Here is a 6,738-nt window from a genome sequence, read left to right on the forward strand (position 1 = left end):
AAATAAACATAGTAATCTAGGAAGTCTCGGGAATCTGACTTTAAAAGACCCACTGCTAAAAACAAATTTTCTAAGCTTCGTTGTAAAAATTTGTTTGGGGGTGGGGTGTTCGTGTTTCCATACTAAAATGTTTTATGTCCCATTAGAGTTGCTTAGGCCGTTTAATTGTATTACGATTCGGATTGACATAATCTATTAATTTAGAGTTCATTCGTTTCGCATAACTTCGTCGCCATGCACGCCACTCGGCGTTTTCCACTATCTCGTATGTCATCCGAAGTCGGAATAGAGTGCTTTATGGATCATTGGATAGGAAATTCTCTCTTGATCATTTCCATATCTCATTCGCAAAAATCGGACCGGTAACGAAGCGGCAATTTTGAATTGAAATTCGCGAGAAAATCGAAAAAATCAAAATTTCGATTTTGGGCTTGGGCCCAACCAGCATACCACGACCGTAGCGCTCTTTACCTTCTCACCATCGGTTCATCGTTTTCATCTTCCACCGCCATTAAAAAGCTCCAAAACCCTAACAAAATAAAAATTAAAAAAAAAAAACCACAATAACTCACGCCAACCATCAAAGATCCAATTCAAATCTCCTATAAAACTAAAACCACACCACCTCCACCAATTTAACCCAACAAAAACCACCGAAAAAATCAAAAATTGGTGCTGCCACGCCACCACATCACCACCACCATCATTTTTTATCAGTAAGGTCTTTCCTCATTACTCCTACACCTTCTACAAACCCCAAACCGTATTCAAACTTCAAATGGCTCAACAACGCCGAATTATACCGGAGCAAGTTTTCACTGCCGACCACTTCGCGCCATTTTACGGTGACGAAATGGCTAGTAGAGACTGGGGTAGTTTGTGGTACTCGACCGAAGCCTTCTACCATGAAAACTTGGTCCGACGGTTCTACAACATCAGGGAGTTGGAGGGGAGTAGGATTTTTGTGATGGTAAGGAAGAAGAGGAGGGAGTTGACTCTTTTGATTTGTTGGTGAGATTCTAGGCATTCCGCCTAGAATCCATCTGAGTTGCCACTCTACGGGGAGCCCCGGTTTGTGAGGGTAGAGCCTCGATGGGCGTGGGTATCATCAATGGGAGCTACAATACAAACTCCCATTGTGTTCGCCGGGCATCCCTCGGGACCAACCAAATTGGCTATTTCGATGGATTGGTCGAATGTCCTAAAGGGAAGGACAAGGTCGGTGACATCGATCGACCTGCCTCCCGTCTTATGGGTACTCCGGGGAGGAGGAAAGCGATTTCTGTATCTTGGAGTTTTTGCCGAAGCATGATTAGGGGTCGGAAAGTCTTTGGCACCTCTTCTGTGTTAATCACCAAGATCATGTCGAAGATAAAAAGCGACTCCGTCGATAGGATTTACATTACCCTGCACCGTAACATGCGTATCTATAGGGAGTGTGTCCAACAAGTTTGGAGGAGGGCTGAGGATAGAGAAGAAGAAGAAGAGGATGGTGGAGCTGAGAATGAAGAGGAGGCTGGGGGACATCAGGATGCCTCCGAGGATGAGGAAGACTTCACCTGCTTTGATGCAGATGCCTTCCAGAGGTGTTGGTCTGATGCAGAACGCATGGATGTGCTTCATAGGGGCATGCGTTCACTAAACACTATCTGTACAGACCTCCGGACTCGACAGGCGACTATTCATCACAACCGAGATCCGCACCCGGAGAGGATGAGAGATGGGAACAGGCAAGGGAGGCTGAGATGGAAGCCAGCGCCGGTTTAGAGTGGATATGCTTGCACGCTTCCCACCTCATCTGAGACTCGCTTACGAGGACACAGCTTCACGAGGCATGGCGTCGTCGGCGAAGGACGACTGCTCTTTGGACCAACCGGGGAGCCGGGGAGCCACCACTAGAGAGTGTGCCCTCGCCACCCGATGGCGAGGTGTTTAGAGAGTCCGAGGTTGGATAGTGGTTGTTGTTTTATTTATTTTTGTTGTTTTTTTATTGTAATGTAACTTTTATTTTAGGTATTTTGAATTTTGTAGTGAAAGGTACTCGAATGAAATTTTAATATAAGGGGTTATTTTTCAGTATGTGTGGTTGTTTCATATTGATCCCCCTTCCCAACTTGTTTGGGGGTGGTTTTATCAATTCAAGCTTTATTTTTATATAACCCTAGTGTTAGAATTTATTAGCGGGAGTAAGGTGAAAATATGGCCGTTTAGGCATATCTATGAGTGAGAATCATTGTAGGATGAAATCTAGATTAAATAGGTACATTCAATCATATAATCAACCTAAAAGATCTTTGGGTTTGAATTAGAATCAAGAAAATGAGTTGTTTCCGTTTTGGGTTTGGAAATTTTAGGATTTCGGAAGCTGCCGTAATTAGTTTTGGCAACTTTCCGACCCATTTTAGCAACTTAAAACCTATATAAACTTGATACAATCTATCCTCACAACTCACACTACACCTAAACTCCATCACGCACCTTTCACACCCGCGATTCCCACGTTTCGTCTCCATTTTGCAAATCTGCAGCTTCGATGGCCAGGCGCGGGAGGGGAGGCTTCAGCTACACTACACTTCGACGAAAATTTTACTCGAGCGCCCGCCTGCCAAGGCAAAAGCGTGACTTCGCGCTAAAACACTGGAATTCAAAATACAAAAAAGCGACTTCGCCCTAGTTGGCCTTGGCGTCGACTTCCGTGGACCGAGAAATTTTCCAGGTTTTCGCGTAGTACCGGTTGTTTTGCAGCTGTTCCAGGCGTAGTTTTGAGATGACATCTCCTACAATAATACGGAACAGTCTTTGAAGATTTGTTCCAAAAGCACTACTTACTACGGTGCTTGGTTTTTGATGAGGTGATCACATACGTTGGCTGGGAACCTCTTATGGTAAGACCGGCTGAACTTTATTCTCCAAAGACTTGCATCTTATTTTTATAATAACTGCATTTTCTTTGAGAGACCGGATGGAGAACAAGTATTCTCCATCAACATTGACGATAAACCAATGGAAATTACGGGTTCTTGCTAGCATTTGTTCTTGGACTTGCTATGCCGTGAGATACAAGACCCATGGTGCTATTAGATTCGATAATATGCATGTCTACACTTATGAGTCTTTGCATGAGGCTTATGGGGCAGGCATTTTCATTATTGAGGACCAAAGGGGACTATAGCGTTGCCCTTGGTAGCCTGTCCATGAACATAGGAACTGTTATGTTTTGGATTATGCTAAACATTTTAGGGGAATGGCGTTTTTCTTACGTGAATGGCGCCACTTGCGGCGTTTTTCCTTGCTTTAGCCCACGGGGCCCGGTTCTATGACCTTCCCGAACTTTGATGTCTAGTTTAGCACGAGCCAATACCATGAGGCATAAGTACATTCTTATGCCTGTTCTAATTCCGCGTATTATGCTATGTTTCTTTCCTATTTTTTGTACCGTTTCCGCGGATTGGATTAGGGTAGACGCGGTCGACCCACCAATAGTATTATTCGATCTTTCCGTGCAATGACTTGGCAAGGGTGGCGGATACAACCTCACCAGTTGCACACTACACCCCATCGTGACCAAGTGGCACTTAATAGGTTAGCAACCATAGATGATAAATGGCGTGAAGCCTGGCAAATTATCATAGCATGGCGGGGCTTGAAGGAGCCTCACTTCTTTATAGAAGTAGAGGATGGCGAATATGACGAATAACGTGGGAGTGGAGGTAAGTTTTTAGTTTACGTTAGTGTGCGCTTATGTCCCAAGCAATTTCATTCTTTTAACCCCATAATGGGTAGAACTTCGTATAGAGTTGAGTCAGTTTTATTTCCTATATTAGATGCGTTCTAACTTTGTTTTGCGGATGTTCTGAATTTCCGCAGCGTTTCAATGGTATTTTACTACCCTCTTTATTTAGAGCATTTGCAATGCAGGTGATAGAGAGGGGGTAGTGAAAACTATCACCTACTTGGGTCCAAAACTGCGTGCAATGCGGGGTGATAATGAAGGTGATAATTTTCCCGGTTCAAAACGAGGTGAAACCTTCCACCGAAGTTTTTCACCGACTTGTTAACCGGACGGGATGTTGGATTCGTGCGGATTACAAAATCACCGGACGGAATCCAACATCCCGTCCGAGTCCTAACGGCTAGTTTACCAACGGTCAAAAGTCGAAAGGTCAAAACGGTCAAAATAAAAACTTTGGTATATATACAACATTTGTTTCATTTCAACTCACACTTCCAACAATCAGAACTTCATATTTCTTTTTCTTTAAAATCAGTTCTTAAAAACCAAATATCAAATGGCATCAACTCAAGCATCTCAAGCAAGTGGTAGCACTCAAGCAAAAGCGAGAGCTCACTTTAGCATGTCCGATGATCAAGCTCTATGTCTTGCTTGGATAAAAATTAGTGAAGACTCTATTGTTGGTGCTTTCCAAAATGCAAAAGGATTTTGGAATCGTGTAACAAAACGAGTTCAATCAAGCGCGTGGGTGAATAGGTCTCGATTCAATTAGCGGAAGGTGGAAATATATTTCAAAAATGATGAACAAATTTGTTGCAATTGTGAATGCGGTGGAGGCTCGACATGCAAGTGGTACAACAATACAAAGCGGGTAATTACAAGCGTTGTCAATTTGGAATTTATTAATTATCTTAGTCTTAGTCTAATTATTTCCGTCTTCGTCTAATTATCTTAGTGTATTTATTATTTCCATTTTAGTCTTAGTCTAATTATTATCTTAGTCTAATTATTATTGCAGTTTAATTATCTTAGTCCTAGTGATTATTTTAGTCTAATTACCACCATTTTTTTTTAGTTGTCCGAGGCAAGGATGACGCCAACTACAAGAAAAAATCGGCTTTTTCACTTGATCATTGTTACGTTTATACTCAAGGATAATCCAAAGTGGAGTAACGCGTTTTTGAGGCAAGGTCAAGCCGCCCACAAAGGGAAAAGGTCGCAAAATGATGGTGAAGATTCAACTTCTAATTCACCAAGTATTGGTGGAGTTGAATTGGAGGGTTCTCAAGAAATAGAGCCCCAAAGAAATGGAGCGTCCTCTTGGATCGAAGAAAGCCAAGTCCAAAAGGAACCAAGAAAAATCAATTGGTATGTTGGAGGGTTACTTTACGTTTAGAGGATACATTTTCACAGGATGCAAAATGAAACACAAAATGCTTAGAACTTAGGGAAAGGGAACTTGCATATGGTCAAAGAACCTGTGATGGCAAGAGAAGAAAAAAAAATCGATTCAAGCAGAAAAAAAATCAGGTTCAATTGGAAAAAATCGGCTTCAAAAGATGCAATATGAAGCTAAGATTTTAGCGACCGATACAAGTGTCCTCCATCCCCGAGCACCGCTTTTTATAATCGAGGCAACAACAAGCTGAAATACGTCTTTGAATGGGGAAGGGCTAGAGGTGGTTCTAGCTCTAACTAAGCTTATGTATTTTAATTATCTAGTATTTTATTTTAATTAAAGCACTATGTATTTTAATTAATGCACTATGTATTTTAATTTCACTGTCTTTTAATTAATGCACTATGTATTTTAATTTCATTGTATTTTTAATTAATGAACTATGTATTTTATCTAACTTTTTTTTAATTAATGCACTATGTATGTTTACGTCCAATATAATTATTTTCATAGAAATACAATTACCAATAAAATTAAAATACATTGTAATATAGTTCATTAAAATACAAACTGATTAAATACGTTGGAACTACATAGGAAATACATTAGGAAATACATAGGAAATACGTTGGAACTACATAGGAAATACATTAGGAAATACATTAGGAACTACATAGGAAATACATTAGGAACTACATAGGAAATACATAGGAAATACATAGGAAATACATTAGGAAATACATAGGAAATACGTTGGAACTTAATAGTTCACGTTAGGAAATACATAGGAAATACATTTTCATTTCCATTTTAAATTTAAGCCTCCTTCTCCCTCATCCGGATCCGAACCAATTTGGATCATAAATTTGGAAAACGGATCTGCTGTTTCTTCAATGCCGGTCCAATTAAAAACATGTTCAACTAAGTCCTTTTGAAGATTAGTATGTAACTTCATTTGATCTTATTTCTTGCTTCAATCATCGATAGACAAAATGAAAACCATCATCTTCCCCAAAGAGCCGCGGTATTGTTTCTTTCCTCGACCTTTCCAATTCCAAACTCCACTTTCCGTTCATTTCTCAACAATCATATTATGCATTATAATGCATGCCTTCATTATATCTCCAAGAACAACAACACTATGACAACGGCGCTTGAAGCCTTAACAATATGCCATCGTGCCGCAAAACTCCAAACGTCCTTTTCAACATCCTTTCTTGCGGCTTCTTGGCGTTGAGTAAAGATCTTTTCATGCTTATTTCTTGGATAACGAATGGCTTGAACAAATGTGCCCCATTTTGGGTAAATACCATCAACAAGATAATATCCCATATCATAGTCATTACCATTCACATTAAATGCAACAAAGAGAGCCTCACCTTGCTCTAATGATTCAAAAACATGAGAACGATGAAGCACGTTAATGTCATTATCTGAACGTGGTAGGCGAAGAAGCAATGCGAGATCAACAATGTTTGTGCCTGGCGGCTTCAAGTATCAAAGTTGGTTCCTTCTTGTACCCTACATGTGTTCCGGCCCATCCACTTGGGCAATTCTTCCACACCGGTGCATCAAATTCGATTGATCCAAGCATTCTGGAAAACCC

This window comes from Coptis chinensis, chromosome 1, assembly GCF_015680905.1.
Source record: "Coptis chinensis isolate HL-2020 chromosome 1, ASM1568090v1, whole genome shotgun sequence".
Taxonomy (NCBI): Eukaryota; Viridiplantae; Streptophyta; class Magnoliopsida; order Ranunculales; family Ranunculaceae; genus Coptis; species Coptis chinensis.